Here is a 17,582-nt window from a genome sequence, read left to right as displayed (position 1 = left end):
TAAGCTTTCAAAACATCAATCCAGAAAGCATTCTTAATCTTATTATTAATTGACATACAATACATTTTTTTTTAAAAAAAAAAAAAAACCAAAATTTTTTAAAAAATTTCCTTTTTTTTAAAAAATTTTTTTTTAAAAAAAAACAAAAAAAAAAAAACCCCCCCCCCCCTTTTTTAAATTTTTTTTAAATTTTTTTTTTTTTTTTTTTAAATTAAAAAAAATTTTTAAAAAAAAAAATTGGTTTTAAAAAAAAAAAATTTTTAAAAAAAAAAAATTAAAAAAAAAAGGTTTTTTTTTTTTTTTTAAAAATTTTTTTTTTTTTTAAAAATTTTTTTTTTTTTAAAAAATTTTTAAAAAATTTTTTTTAAAGGGGTTTTTTTACCCCCCCCTTTTTTTTTTTTTTTTGGGGGGGAAAAAATTTTTTTTTTTTTTAAAAAAAAAAAATTTTTTTTAAAAATTTTTTTTAAGGGTTTTTATTTTTAAAAAAAATTTTTTTGGGGCCCCAAAAAAAAAATTTTTTCCCTTTTTAAATTTTTTTTTTTTTTTAACCCAAAATTTTTCCCCCAAAAATAAATTTAAAGGGGGGGGCCCTTTTCTAAAACCCCCTTTTTTTAAAAAAAAAAACCCAAAAAAAAAAATTTTGGGTTTTTTTTTCCCCCCAAAAAAAAAAAAATTTAAAAAATTTAAAAAAAAAAAATTTTTTTTTTTTAAAAAATTTTTCAAAATCAAAACCCCAAAAAATTTTTAAATTTTTTTCCCCAAAATTTTTTAAAAAAACCCCTTTTTAAAAAAAAATTTTTTTTAAAAAAAAAAAAATTTTTAATTTTTAAAAAAAGGGGCCCTTTTTCCTTTAACTAAAATTTTTTTCCAAAAAAAAACCCCCCAAAAAAAAAAAAAAAATTTTTTTTTAAAAAAGGATGGGGGAAAAAAAAAAATTTAATTTTTAAAACCCCCTTTTTTTTTAACCCAAAAAAAAATTTTTAAAAAATTTTAAAAAATTTTTAAAAACCCCCCCCTTTTTTTTTTCCCAAAATTTTTTAAAAAAATTTTTTTGGGGGGCCCCGGGAAAAAAATTTTTAAAAAAAAATTTCCAAAAAAAATTTTTTTTTCCCCCAAAATTTAAATTTTTAAAATTTTTTAAAAAATTTTTTTAAAAAAACCCCTTTTTTTTTTAAATTAAAAAATTTTTCCCCTTTAAAAAAATTTTTTAAAAATTTTTTAAAAAAAAAAAAAATTTTTTTTTTAAAAAATTTTTTTTAAAAAACCTTTTTTTTTTTTTAAGGGGAATTTTTTTTTAAATTTAAATTTTTTAAACCCCCTTTTTAAAAAATTTTTTGGGGGGAAAAAAAATTTTTTTTTTTTTTTTTTTTTTAAAAAAAAATTTTGGGAAAAAAAGGTTCCCAATTTTTTTTTTTAAAAAAAAATTTTAAAATTTTTTTTTTTTTTTTTATTTAAAAAAAATTAAAAAATTAATCTAAAAATATTTAAAAAAATTTTTTAAAAAATTTAAAAAAATTTTTTTAAAAAACCCCCAAAAAAAAAAAAAAAAAAAATTTTTTTTTTTCCCCTTTTTTTTTCCCAAAATTTTTTTTTAAAAAAAAAACCCCCCGGGGGGGGGTTTTTTAAATTTTTTTTCTAAAAAAAAAAAACCAAAAAAAAAAAAAAAACCCCCAAAAAAAAAAATTTGGGGCCCCAAAAAAAAAAAAAAAAAAAAATTTCTAAAGAAACTAGGACTATCCTGTATTTGGTGCATATATATTAACTAATGTAAAATTTATGGAATCCAATGAAATACCTAACATTATAAAACTTCCAGAGTCATCAGTTTTAACAAAATTTATTTTAATATCTAAATCTTTTCTACATAAAATGGCCACACCTTTTGCATTAGATTTACAATGACTAAAATAACATAAGCCATTCCATTCAGAATAAATTTTCTTTTCAAATTCTTTAATAAAATGTGTTTCTTGCAGACAAAGTATATCAGCATATTTTGTATGAAATAGATTAAAAACATCACGCCTCTTGATGCTGTCATTTAAACCACGGCAATTGTAAGAGAAAATTTTAAGATTACTCATTGCTAATTTTTACAAAAAAACATTCATCATTATATCTAAAATACATATAAACATTACACTTGACTAAGTTAAATATATATACCCAGTGGGACAGTTTAAACAAACATACAGACCTCAAAAACATAGTGTAATATGGTGGCATATAAAAAAATTACACTTTACTGCAAAAAATAAGAGAAAAAAAAAAAGATAGTAAAAGTTGTGTTAAATATAAATGAATGGTGCAAAAATATGTTACTGTATTTTCTTTTCATTTATATCAATATATTTTTTTCTCACTTTTCTTAATAATAAATGTACCGGAAACCATAAGCATTCACTGTGATTAATTAAATTGCATATTTCAGTATGTTTTGATTACAACAATAAAATAAACTAAATAACCACCGGGCTGGGAAAGGGGCCCTGAAATCAACCAGAGCACCTCCCTGGCAACGTAAAATGCAAGCACTTTTCCTCTCTGCCAAAGCAGGGCGCCCCAGGGTGCCGGGGACAATACTAGCCACCCTCTTAATCAGTATATTGATAAGATAGGAGGCTGGAGATGTCCCTGACCCCATATCCAGCAAAGGATGTGATTATAGAGTAATCAGTTTAAGGCACATTTAAAACAGGGTAAAGAATAAAATACAACAAAAAAAACAAAACAAAACAAAAAAACGACCAAAAACCAAAAAAACAATAAAGCATACCAAAAGATGTGTGTCAATGAAAAGTTCCAAGATAAGATAATTTCATAAGATAATAAGATAATGGCAAGAAAAAGTAATTATCTAATAATAATCTTTGTAAGGGAGGCAATTTAAATTGCTGTATGACCATTGAAATTATTACAAGTATTTACAAACAGCTTTCAACCATAAACAAAATAGTTGACACATGTACAGAGAACAATACAAACAATATTATACTTCCAAAATCTTAACTAACATTATACATACACATATCTACACATAACCATATTCCTCCACATATATATGCACCTGAAACTATAGAAATGTTGATCAGCATAAAAATTTATAATTTTCAACTTGTGTCGCACGTAACTCAAAAAGTATTTGACCTTGAGTCATGAAACTTTACAGGAATGTTGATCAGCATGTGTAGTTGTGCACCTGGGTATTTTTGTGTGGATATATTTAGTATTTTTAGAGTTATTGCCCTTGACTTAGTAAAAACTTGCAATTCTCAACTTGTGTCGCACATATCTCAAAAAGTATTTGACCTAAAGTCATGAAACCTTACAGGAATGTTGCTCAGCATGTGTAGTTGTGCACCTAGGGTTTCGCTCATGGATTTATTCTGTTTTGTTAAGAGTTATTGCCCTTGTCTTAGTAAATATTTGCAATTTTCAATTTGTGTCACATGTAGCTCAAAAAGTATTTGACCTAGAGTCATGAAACTTTACAGTAATGTTGATCAGCATGTGTAGTTGTGCACCTGGATATATTCATGTCATGATGTGGATATGTTTAGTATTTTGAGAGTCACTGCCCTTGACTTCGTAAAAATTTACCCTTTTCAACTTGCGTTGCACGTAACTCAAAATGCATTCAATCTTGTGTCATGAAACTTAACTGGAATGTTGCTCAGCATGTGAAGTTGTGCATCTAGGGTTTCGCATTTAGATTTACCCGTGCCCCTCCGTCTGTTCTCATTTTGTGTCGCATGTAGCTCAAAAAGTATTTGACCTAGAGTCAAGAAACTTTACAGAAATGTTGATAAGCATGTGTAGTTGTGCACCTGGGTATTTTTATACCAACACAGCATCTGCGATGCGGTGGCATATAGCGATTCACCTGTGAGTTTGTATGTATGTGTGTTATATAGATTATATAGTGAACTTATTTATTCAATATTTGTAAAGTTCTTTCCCTTGACTTTGTAAAAGATTTTTAGTTTTCAACTTGTGGCACATGTAGCCTCAAAAATATTTGACCTAAAGTCATAAGATTGACAAAACAGTGTCCTATGGACACATTTCTAGTTTTAAAAAGTATTCAAGGATAAAAAAAATTCAGAGCAGACAAGTGTTTACTCTTCCTGCATATTATGCAATAGAAAGCTAAAAACTCTCATGATCATTATACCCCCCAAAATGAAGTTTTGGGGGGTATATAGGAGTCACCTGTTGGGCGGTCGGTCCAGCTGTCTGTTTCATTTTCCTTGTCTGGAACTAATGATTGGAATTCAATATAACTTCATACAATGGCCAAGCACAATAAGAGGAAGTGCAGTGCACAAGAACCATAACTCCATTTTGACTAATTACAGAGTTGTTGCCCTTTGATACTTTTCCTTGTTCGCAGCATAACTTGAAAAGTGCTACAACTTCATACAATGGCCAAGCACAATAAGAGGAAATGTAGAGCATAATATGAAATGTACCGGTTGGAATTCAATACAAGTTTGTACAAAGGTCAAATATATTGAGAGGAAGTGCAATGCACAGGAACCATAACTTTCTTGACTCATTTTAGAGTTAGTGCCCTTTGTTACTTTTTATTGGCAAGTGCATAACTTGGAAAATTAATGGTTGGAATTCAATGTAACTTCATACAATGGTTAAGCACAGTGAAATGAAGTGCAGTGCTCAAGAACCATAAGTCTATTTGGACTCATTACATAGTTATTGCCCTTTGTTATAACCCCGCACAACGAAGTTGTAAGGGGGGTATACTGGAATCAACTTGTCCGTCCGGACGTCTCCCCGTCGGTTCGTCTCCCCGTCCGGCGGTTTTTCCTTGTCAGCTCAATAACTTAAGATTCCTTTGACCCACAGTCTTCATATTTGGTATTTAGATTGGTCATGATTAGTAGATGATCCCTATTGATTTTGAGCTATTCAGGTCGAAAGTCAAGGTCACAGCGGTCTTGACTTAAAAAAAAACTTGTCCGCCCAAAAACTTAAGATTTCTTTGACCCACAGTCTTCATATTTGGCATGGACAGGAGGTTAGTCATGATTAGTAGGTGACCCCTATTGATTTTGGGGTCAAAGGTCAAGGTCACACGGGCCTTAAATGTCAGAATGGTTTTGGCTGATTATCTTGAAAATTATACATCACAAAATCTTCATATTTCACATAGTGATTGGTCATATCTAGTAGATGACCCCTATTGATTTTAGGGTCACTAGGTCAAAGGTCAATGTCACAGTTGCCTTAAATGTCAGAATGGTTTCAGCTGATTATTTTGAAAACTATACATCACAAAATAGTGATTGGTCATATATAATAGATGACCCCTATTGATTTTGGGGTGACTAGGTCAAAGGTCAATGTCACAGTTGCCTTAAATGTCAGAATGGTTTCAGCTCATTATCTTGAAAATTATTTTTCACAAAGTCTTCATTATTTTTCTTTTTTTCATAATTGAGCACTTCCATGTACCCATTTATGGCAAGTTTCTATAATAAAATAACCAATAATGTGAGTCAAGGGCTAGGAAGGGGGGCATATGTGTCCTTCGACATTTCCTGTTTCCCTGTATTTTACAGTGGAATAAAGGCTGTTTCCCCTAGCCCAAAATATATCAGCTAGAAGACAGAAAGCTGTCCCTTTAGATAGCCTCTGCTAGTACCATGCATGTTAAATTGAATTAAAATTGAAAATTTTATAAAATGTATGGGTAAATTCCATTCTCAGTGGTTGGACTTTTATTTTCCCCTTTTGTGATTTATCATGCTATATTTCCCCCTTTAGGAAATTGGACAAAAAAATCACTGGTATAAATTTAATTGCTGCTGGTGTTCAGGAGTGAAATATATTTCAATCTTACATGTAAAATATACAAATTTCCTATATATTTCATGCTATTTTAGTGATTTTAAGTCATCTTTACTTGTTTGGCTGCGTAACGTCATGAGTTCTTCATGATGTCAGAACATCACTGTATACTGAATTTATTCCTGTTGATAATTCCATTTAGTTATGAAATATTATTTTCATCCGCATTCAAATATAGTCCGGCTACAGTGAAAATTATCAATTATAATTTCACTGTGAAAATTATCAAATATAATTTCACTTTCCACAGCAAAAAATGTAAGAAATTTTGTTCTTACATGCAAAAATGAAAATAAGCACTTGTGAAAATGTTGAAAATCTGATGATCACTTGTGAGATAAATTTTCTATCACACACTGAAAAAAATATCCTCTTTTAAACTTATAATATTACAGTGTAAGACAAAACATCAACTAGTCATCCAGATAGTTCAGTGATTAGAATATCTGTTTCTTTTAGCAGAAGAGCTGGGTTCAAGTCCCAGTCTGGATAGCTGTTGTTTTGTTTTGAAACTGATATTTCATTTAACCTAAAATATAAATCTGATAAGATTATTTTAATAATTTTTTAGGATAATAGATTTTGTTATTAATTTATAGCAAACTTGCGCATAATTTTTAAAGAAGTTTAAAGGCAATTTAAAGAATTTAGAAATACAGTGTTGCAAAATGGTGATGTGTTACATGATGTCTTTAATATTTTTTCAGTATTTTACAATTTACAATGTAATTGGCTTAATATTTATTGGATAACTTTAAAAGAATGAAACAATAATTTATATCTGTACAGGTAACTAGAGTCGCGTAACTTAGCCCCTGTCCTTGTTTTAGTTTGTCGTTCCTTATCAAAGATCAGATACTCTGTGCCATTGGCCTCATCCAAACACAGTTGAACATCTTCCCAGCAAAGATCCCGACATTCTTTCCTGTCCTCATACCGAAATATTGAGTGCAAATAAGGCTCTTTAGTTGTTCGTACCTAAGGTTTTTGAGTCATACATTTTATTTAATGTAGAATCATGAAGGATTTCTGCTTCTTTTGGCTTGTTCTCCAAACCAATTTTTATTTGTTTGGGTCGTCAGACCAAACAAATAATGGTAGCGAAATTTCAGACTCTAATGCTGTTAATTGCAAGTGCCGAAAGTAGTCCGCTTTTTTGAAGCGGTTACTTCCCCTTATATGTAGCACTTAGGCCGAAAAATTTAGGGGAGATCACTGCGTAAATATGGTCACATGACAGGCGGATTAATTTTCAAGCAAAATAATTCCCGAATGGTCGAAGATTTTTAATATTGTTTTATTAGCTCGACTTTTTTTTTTGTATTGTCTTCATACTTGGCCACAACAACCCTTGGGACAAGACCTTTCAGTAGACCACACTAACCTTGACCTTCATCCATAAATGACCTTGACCTTCAAGGTTAAAAGTCCAAATTTTGCTTATTCATGCTGTTATTGGCTGTAACTTTGTTATTTTTGAATGGATTGTCTTCAAACTTGCACATAATAATCTTCTTCAAGGATATCCCTTAAAAGTAACCAGACAGACCTTGACCTTCACTCATAAATGACCTTGACTTTGAAGGTCAAATTATTGAAATATTCATTTTTTGGCTATTATTGGCTGTAACTTTGTTATTTTTGAATGGATTGTCTTGAAACTTGAACAAAATAATCTTCAAGGATATCCCTTAAAAATAACCAGACAGACATTGACCGTCACTCATAAATGACCTTGACTTTGAAGGTCAAATTATTGAAATATTCATTTTTTTGGCTATTATTGGCTGTAACTTTGTTATTTTTGAATGGATTGTCTTGAAACTTGAACATAATAATCTTCAAGGATAACTCTTAAAAATAACCCAACAAACCTTGACCTTCACTCATTAAAGGCATTGTCTTTGAAGGTCAAATTATTGAAATTTTCATTGTTTTGGCTGTAACTGACTGTAACTTTGCTATTATTGAAGTGATAAACTTCATATTATGACAGACCATTCTTAAGGACCAGACCTTGTTGTTAATCAAACCCAAATTTGCTTGGGCTCTTAGATGACCTTGACCTTGAAGGTTAATCATCATCATCAACAACAACAACAACAACAACATTGTTACTATTTTTAGAATTGCGTGTTACTATTTTTAGATATACGTATACTATTTAGATATAGTTTAAAGCTTAAATGCCCCAGGTCATGGCATTTCTTCAAATTATTGTTTAAACATATTCTATGCTCAAGTTTAATATGAGAATATATTGACATTCCAACAATGAAAAGCAGTTGTTTCTGGTGAGCGACTCAGGGCCATCATTGCCCTCTTGTATTATTATTTGTTGTTGTTGTGTTCACATGCATGTCTATTGTTGGGAAATAACTGTGTTTCTTTGTAATTGAGGGGGAAAAGTAGTCCGGCTACAGTGAAAATTATATTTTTAGCTGCGCTTTTGTGATCGCTTTTCGTCCAGCGCCGTCCGGCGTCCATCCGTCCATAAACTTTTAATTTAAATGACATCTCCTCATTAACCACTGAGCCAATTTCCTCCAAACTTCACAGGAATGTTCCTTTGGTGGTCACCTTTAAAAATTGTTCAAAGAATTTAATTCCATTCAGAACTCCATGGCAACCGAAAGAGAAAACTTAAATTATCTTTTTTTTTTTTTAAAAAAAACCAAAGAGCTAGAGCTTAGATATTTGGCATGAAACATCTTCTAGTGAGTGTCTACCAAGTTTGTTCAAATAAAAGCCCAGAGGTTTAAACTTGCACCGCCCTAGGGACCTATGTACAGATGAGCGATTCAGGGCCATCATGGCCCCCTTGTTTAAATTTCACTAGTGGTTTATCAGAATATAATCATCTGATATATTATAGTAAAACACTTGAAAGCATGAAATAAGTTGTTTTTGTTCCATGTCGTGCTTTGAGGGTACCTATGTGTTAAAAAATGAGAGGGTACCTGTGATATAAAACCGAAAGAAGGGTGTTTTTATGAATTTTTCATTTATTTTTGACAATATACTGCCATTTGTCCGAAGATGATATGAATATGAACATATTAAATATGTATGATGCATATATAATCAAGCCACAGGTTCATTTCAGTCCGAACAATATATGTCGAGGTGATGGACGAGACAAGACATGTCGATTTTTTGTAGCTTATTGTGAAGTTGTAGTACATGAAAATCGGGCACATGACAAATCAGCACATAAATAAAACATTCTAGTGTTCCGTGGTATACATCTCTTCTACATGTCATACCTCCTTTCCTTATTACAATGAAATTTTACTGGATTGTTATCCATCGCTGGTTTGTTTTTAGCAGAGAATGACCTGTGCATGTTCAGAGATGGTACCGTTTGAGCAGATTTCGCAAAGAGGGTACCGATATGGATATGCACCGTGATGTTTGTTTTTAAACTTTTTCCAGACAACGAGCATGCTTAATGAAGAAACTAAATGATTTTAAAGCACCGTTTTATATGTAGATGAACATGCGGTAAAAAACACCTCCATCATGGAGCTAAATCTGTGCCTCCATATGTTGGTTGTCGTGAGTTCTTGACACCATCTTTTTTGTAAGAATTCTGCCACGTTCTTTGTTAATTGAGTATTGGTGAAAGAGGCCATAAGCCGATTTAGGCAGTACAAGTGAATGCACTTTATTCAAGCACTAAAGCAGCTGACCACCAAACATGGATGTAGTCTTTGTTTTACAAAAAACAACAACAACAACAAAAAACATACATATACACACACTGGCATACATATAACGGTTTGCGTTATTGTTTTTCAGACCCATATTCACCAGAAATTTGAAAATTTGCATGTTTATACATATCGTCATTGCTGTTTCAAGCCCACATAGTTCATGTGTTACATTGATATTAATTTTAAACGTTTTTTTACCATTTTTCATCTTCCTCCGTTTTAAGTCGTACACATGTATACATTTTAGTAAAATCAGACATCTAGATGCGGTTTGTCACCAAAGCCTTTGCCAATACAATTATTTGAAGTTTTTTTCTACGGATAAACCATTTCTTCTATCAACCGGATTTCATTATATTGCACGGTATATTTATTTCATTACAAAGAAAGGAAGTTGACCACCATAATTATATTGTTTGTCGTCTAAGGTAGTATACACTAAACCTTGCAGGTACATCAAAAGGCATTCGAAACAATTTAGGCAGTATAAGGGATAACCTAAATTATTGTTTATTAAATATGACAACACGTTCAGCACTTTATTCAGAGACTTTTATTCAGGCACTGAAGCAAGTGACCTCCTTATATGGGTTATTGTCATTGATTTACCCAAGTAAATTTATATTTATTGTAGTTGACTGGATACATTTATACCTGCTATTAATGTAGTTGCAAGTCATAAAAAAATCTTCAGTAAATGTAGGTAGATAATAATTATTGTCGTCATTCATAAACCCTATCAGTTCCTAACTTATTATTTTACATTCATGTTTATTAACGCATTCAAACGAGATTCAAGCAGGTTTAAGCACTCTAAATGCTGTACGTATATATCGCCTTCAGTCGGGCACCGAAGGAGGTGACCTCCAAAAGTGGGTTGTCGTTCAAATATATAAATGTTGTTATATGATTGGATCTTTACAAACGTGTCCTTTTAGTAATCTTATTTCATAAAGCACATATATACATACAAAAACACAACCATACATCCATTTGCTTGTTGTCATTGTTTCTTTATGACTTTCCCTAGTAATTTAAAAATCTGCTATGTCTACAATTGGACTTATTTAAATTCATTGAAAGTAAAAACGATACTCACACACACACTAACGCGCGCGCACGCACACACACGCACACACGCACACACACACACACACACACACACACACACATGTCGACATTGTTGATGAAAAATAACATATTTCAAGTATTATATTAATTTAGTTTTTAAACGTTTTAAACGTTTATTCTCTCTCCCCCACCCCTATCTTATGCTTATTAACCGATTCAAACCACATTCAAGCCAATTCATGCAGTGTAAGTTGTAATAAACACTCCTTTTCCAAAGCAAGTACATGTAAATGTAAGTTATGTATTGCACTTCAGTCAGGCACCGAAGCAGGTGACCTCCAAAAGCGGGTTGTCGTTTTACCTAAACCGTAAATCTTAGCTTATTAAGTACATGTTATACCAGAAGATTGTATAGTAAATTTATATACATATAGATAGCATTTTAAAACCGCAGACCTTACATTCGTATATTAGTTGTTAACATAATTGTCACTGTTTTCAGAACCTCATTTTATGATTTCAAAAGTTCGCTATTCATAAACTTGCCCTTGTTTGCATTATTACATATAATGGCTAAACACGTAATAGAATAAATGGAGTGAATATACATTATCATAAGACTTCTCTACATCCAGATACTGGCAGTCAGAATTGCATTTAACAATGCACTTTTCTAGTGATACATCAATCAGTTTACAGTCTAACCCGGTAGCCTATACACTATAATCATAATCTAAAGAAAATTACTCCGAAAGAGATGAACCTCCGTTAATTGGTTGTCGTCATTGATATATACTCTATCAGATCATGGGCGAACTGTTTTTCATGTTTAATATTTTACAGGTAACATGCGTTTTAAAGGAAGTGTTAATGATAACCTACAATTACTTATTATTGGTGATACGTTCGAAAGCATGTACATCTCAAATTTAGATAGCACTTTATACAGGTACTGGGGCAGGTGACCTCCATACACGGGTTGTCGTCTTCATTTTACCCAAGACAAACTATGCATTGGTGTAATTGGTTGAATCCTTTAAAAATTTGTTTGCCTTCTCCTCAAATGTCGACGATTTATGTAAATTCACTTAATGATAGTCATATCATAATGTGTCGCTCCCGGATGACGCTGGAAGAGCCTAGGTTGACCCAGGCAGAGCACCGGTCGATCCAGGTAGAGCCCAGGACGATCCAGGCAGAGCCCCCGTAGAATCCCAGTGGATTGAAAACGCGCGAACATGATGACATGATTACATTGATCAATACATAATTTTTATTTAATATAAAGAACAGTAATCAGTCGGGCATACTTCCTGATCGGGAAATAAGGGGATTCCCCTTCAAGGCTTCCCGATCAGGCAACAAACGTCAAAATCCTTCCCGATCGGGAAGTTTATTGGCCTTTTTTACGTAGTTCAGGAAAAATGGCCGGTGCAGAATAGTTTTCAACCCACTTTAATATAAATATCACATTTATGTGCAGAAAAGATACATCTAAATTCCTACCGAGTCATTTTCTTTTAAAATGTCTACAATTAAAATAATCTGAAAGTGAATTTGAGTGAAGTTTTACGATTTTACTAAGAAGTAGCTGTTTCCTGATTTGGAAACACTGTTTCCTGTTTTGGAAACACTGTTTCCTGATCAGGCGTCTAGCATAATATTGACCATGAAATGTTTCCCGATTGGGAAGTTTTATTCTTTAAGTTAGCGCGTTCTATTCTTGAATTCTTTCGTACTGATTGAGATTGCTTGGGACAACACCAACAAATAAAGTTGTATGTGCAACAAATCAACATGTGAGTCATGGTTTGAATGTTTTGAAGTCAGGTGTGTCTAGCAGTTCAGATACAAATGATAGCATCATAGGTGGTGTCTTCTCAAATTTTGTAAAAACGAATATTCGAATATATTCGAATATGGAAAAACGAATATTCGAACATCAACTTTCTAATTCATACCCGGTCCTAGTTATTTCTATTATGCCCCACTTCGAAGAAGAGCGGGTATATTGATTTGCTTATGTCCACACAATACCTGTATGACTATAAATTGTATGTATACAATTTTATATTGAATAAAATATATTTTATGTTATTTTACGTTAATGTTGGTCCGTCAGTCCATCAGTAGACCTCAGTTATTATCTTAAAAACTATTTAACACAGAGTCTTCATATTTTACATACTAATTGGTCATAACTATTGTAGTAGATGACACTTATTGATTTCAGGGTCACTATGTCAAAGGTCAAGGTCACAGGGACCATAAATATCAGAATGGTTTCCGCTCATTATCTTGAAAACTATTTCTCACAAAGTCTTCATATTTCCAAATTAATTAGTCATATGTAGTAGATGACTCCCATGATTTTGTGGTCACTACTTCAAAAGTCAAGGTCACAGGGACCTTAAATGTCAGAATGGTTTAAGCTCATTATCTTGAAAAATATCTATCACTAAGTCATTATATTTCACATATTGATTGGTCGTAACTGGTAGATGACCCTATCGATTTTGGGGTCTTTAGGTCAATGGTCATTGTCACAGTGACCTTAAGTATGTTTGTTAATCCGTCGTTTGACCACATTGTTTCTGCTGATTATCTTAAAAACTATTTATCAAAAAGTCTTCATATTTCATTGATTGGTCAGAACTATTAGATAACCTATATTGATTTTGGGGTAACTAGCTTAAAGGTCAAAGTACAGGTGTTTTAAATTTTGGAATGGTTTCCGCTCATTATCTTTTTTAACTGGTATTTAACATTATTTTTTTTATTAGAAAATTCTGGAAACAAAGTGATCCCTCGGAAGCATTAATCACAACAAAATAACATAAGAATTGCAGACTCGGTTTGATTGAGTCTGTACATGAGGGATAATGAATAAGTGCAACATCCCTCACGCCCCTAGGCCTAGCACCGGCTTGAGCGGTACTCAATTCTCAACACTTTATAGTGTTGGTATCAATGATCCCGAAGGACCAGAAAATATAACAACACTGAAGTGAAGTACGGGGCAACTTTTTACGGCTGCCACACAGCACGTACTTGACACCTGCTGTTGTGAAGTACAAAATTCTGGAAACAAAGTGATCCCTCGGAAGCATTAATCACAACAAAATAACATAAGAATTGTAGACTCGGTTTGATTGAGTCTGTACATGAGGGAAAATGGATTAATAGTGCAACATCCCTCACGCCCCCTAGCACCGGCTTGAGCGGTACTCAATTCTCAACACTTTATAGTGTTGGTATCAATGATCTCGAAGGACCAGAAAATATAACAACACTGAAGGGAAGTACGGGGCAACTTTTTACGGCTGCCACACAGCACTTGACACCTGCTGTTAATTGTGAGGTACAAAATTCTGGAAACAAAGTGATCCCTCGGAAGCATTAATAACAAAATAACATAAGAATTGCAGACTCGGTTTGATTGAGTCTGTACATGAGGAAGTCTTCATATTTCACATATTGATTGGTCATAACTAGAAGATGACCCTTTTTGATTTTGGAGTCACTAGGTCAAAGGTCAAAGTCACGCTGCTTGAATGTCAAAATGGTTTCCGCACTATATCTTGCAAAGTATTTATCACAAAGTTTTCCTATTTCATGTGTTGATTAGTCATATGTGGTAGATGACCCTTATTGATTTTGGGGTCACTATTCAAAAGGTTACAGGGTCCTTAAAAGTCAGAATGGTTTCCGTTCATTATTTTGAAAACTATTTATTACTAAATCTTTTATATTTCACTTAATGATTGGTTATAATTAGTAAATGACCCCTTTCTTTTTTGAGGTCTTTAGGTCAAAGGTCACAGGACGTTACATGTCAGAATGGTTTCTACGCATTATCTTCAAGTTATCAAGTTTTTATGTTTCACATTTTAATTGTTAGATGGCCCCTATTGATTTTGAGGTCACTAGGTCAGAGGACAAGGTCACAATAACCTTGAATGCTCAAAATAGATGCTAATAAATACATTTATATGATAATATATATTTTATTCCAGCTACTCTCCATTTTGTTTAACTTACTAATGATGGATTTCATTCAATTTCAGCTAGAATGGGGGGCATATATGTCACTATGATATTTCATGTTTTATTTATTTATTTATCTTATATTTTTATTTATCTTATATTTTGTTCATTTTTTTTTTAAATTAAAGTGGCTTAAACGGTATGTTATATATCTTAAGAAATATTTTAATATAATTTATCCACAGCAAAATTATGCTGGTTCCATAACTATATGGATGATTCCCGAAAAAAGTAATGTAACATAGAATGTCTCTAGCTGTTATTTAAAACACATGAATCCTGTACAGGAACACAATATTTTTTTTGCTATTTTAAGTAGGGTTTTATCCGTTAAGCAATGATTTTGTGCTTGCGCCATTCGCGTTTAAGGTAATAAATTACCATATTTATTTCATACAATCATTTTGGAAGTATACTTTTTTAAAATTCAAACAATAATTTTTGCATCAGATATATAGCTTTATACACTTTAAGTTTCGAAAAACAGAAATATGACACAGTCACTACAAACACATGTAGTGTGCAAACACGTCTTGAGCTATAGCCAAAAAAATATTTTATTGAGCTCTAGTCAACATTTAATTTAACTTATTTATTTGAGCTGCATGATAATTGTTTTGAGAAATTACTCTCTGTGCAATGTTGTTCAACATGTGCTATACAATCTTAACAATATGAAACTTTTGTATTATAATGATGATTTTTGTACTGTCCTTCAAGTATAGCTAATGTTTTGATAGATATTATTACGCCTAACAAGGACATAAGCTTCGCCAGATATATTCCACTCGTTGTGATTGAATTATTGCCACATGTCTTTAAAAACTAATCAGGCTTAGCAATTTCTAATCATCAAGGCCAGGTACTACTACAAATATAAAGTACTTCCAGATTGGGAAGCAGTGTATCTTAAACTTTTAATGATGAATATTTTGCTAGATGCCTGATCAGGAAGCAACGTTCCCAAAACGGGAAGTGGCTAGTTTTTGGTAAAATCTAAAAACTTTACTTAAGTTCACTTTCAGATTATTTTAATTGTAGACATTTTAAAAGAAAATGACTCGGTAGGATTTTAGATGTATCTTTTCTGAACTAAAGTGTGATATTCATATTGAAGTGGATTGAAAAGTGTTATGCACCGGCCATTTTTCTTAAACTACGTAAAAAAGGCCACAAAAACTCTCCGATCGGGAAGAATTTTGACGTTTGTTGCCTGATCGGGAAGCCTTGAAGGGGAATCCCCTTGTTTCCAGATCAGGAAGTATGCCCGACTGGTAATGCATGATGATTTTCTGAAAAATCCTTACGCAAGACTGGATAGAATGGAAATGGGAAGGGTATACAAACAAGTGCAATCATCGCAAATTGTCGTGGTTCTTTTGGCATAAACCGGGCTTTATCAGGGCTCTACCGGGATCAACCTTAGCTCCATCGTCATCCTCCGGGGCTCTGCCTGCATTCTCCGAGGCTCTGCTGGCATTCTCCGGGGCTCTGTCAGCATTCACAAGGGCTCTGCCGTAGCTCTACCGGCTATATCATACCCCGGATCATACCCGGTTTTTGCCGACAGAGCTACGGTGCTTCCTCGGTGTAACCCCGGTCATTCCCGGCAGAGCTAAGGATGAAGCCGGCAAAGCTTTACTCCCCGGGTTATCCCGGACCACCCCGGTGATATTATTTTTTTTTTTATTTCCGGGGTCGAATGCCAGATGTTCCAGAATCATCCCGGACGTTGCTGGCAGAGTTATGGATGTATTCCGGCCGTTCCCAGATCACCTGGACGTCTACCGGGGCTTTGCCGGGATGTAATAAATTATGTATTGCACTCGAAGCAGTTGACCTCCAAAAGCGGGTTGACATTTTACCAAAATTTACATGTTCTTAACGTAATCTTAGCTTATTAAGTGCATATTATACCAGAAGATTGTAAAGTAAATGTATATACATGTAGATTTTAAAATTATAAACCCTCAGACCTTACATCCGTATATTGGTTGTACATAATAGTCACTATTTTCATAACCTCTTTTATGAATCAAAAGTTCACTATTCCTAAAGTAAAAAAAGGTTCATATAATGGCTATACACGTAATAGAATAAATGGAGTTAATATACAAGTAAAGTACATGATTTTACATTCAGACATTAAACTTGTCTACATCCAGATACTGGCTGTCAGAATTGCATTTAACAATGCACTTTTCTAGGGATACATCATTCAGTTTACAGTCCAACCCGGTAGGCTATACACTATATACATGTATGATCTTATAAGGGTATAAAAAGGTGAACCTCCATTTATTGGTTGTCGTCATTGATATATACTCTATCAGATTATGGGCGAACTGTTTTTCATGTTTAATAATTACAGGTAACATGCGTTAGGGGTGTAATTGATTACCTACAATTACTTATTATTGGTGATACATTCGGAAGCATGTACATCACAAGTTTAGATTGCACTTTATTCAGGTACTGTGGCAGGTGACCTCCATACACGGGTTGTCGTCTTTATTTTACCCCAGACAAACTATTTATTGGTGTAATTGATTGAACCCTTTAAAAAAATTGGTTTGCCTTCACCTCAAATTACGACAATTTATGTAAATTCACTTAATAATAGTCATATCATAATGTGTTTTGTAAGTGCATAAATATACAAAGCAACTAAAAGAATACAATTTCACAATTATTAGCGTTATTATATAGAGACACGCACATATTGTTTCGTGATGCTATAAGTTGCTTTGAAAACATAACTTGACTGATTTATTTTGTTTTAATTCAACGTAGATCTAATATTGCGATATAATTAGTTTTCTTTTTTAAAATAAAAACTGATGAAGAAATAAAAGTACATTTCGCATATTTACGTCC

Source organism: Ruditapes philippinarum, unplaced genomic scaffold (assembly GCF_026571515.1).
Source record: "Ruditapes philippinarum isolate M1 unplaced genomic scaffold, ASM2657151v2 ctg2180_1_1_1_1, whole genome shotgun sequence".
Lineage (NCBI taxonomy): Eukaryota > Metazoa > Mollusca > Bivalvia > Venerida > Veneridae > Ruditapes > Ruditapes philippinarum.
Note: the sequence above shows the minus strand (reverse complement) of the source record.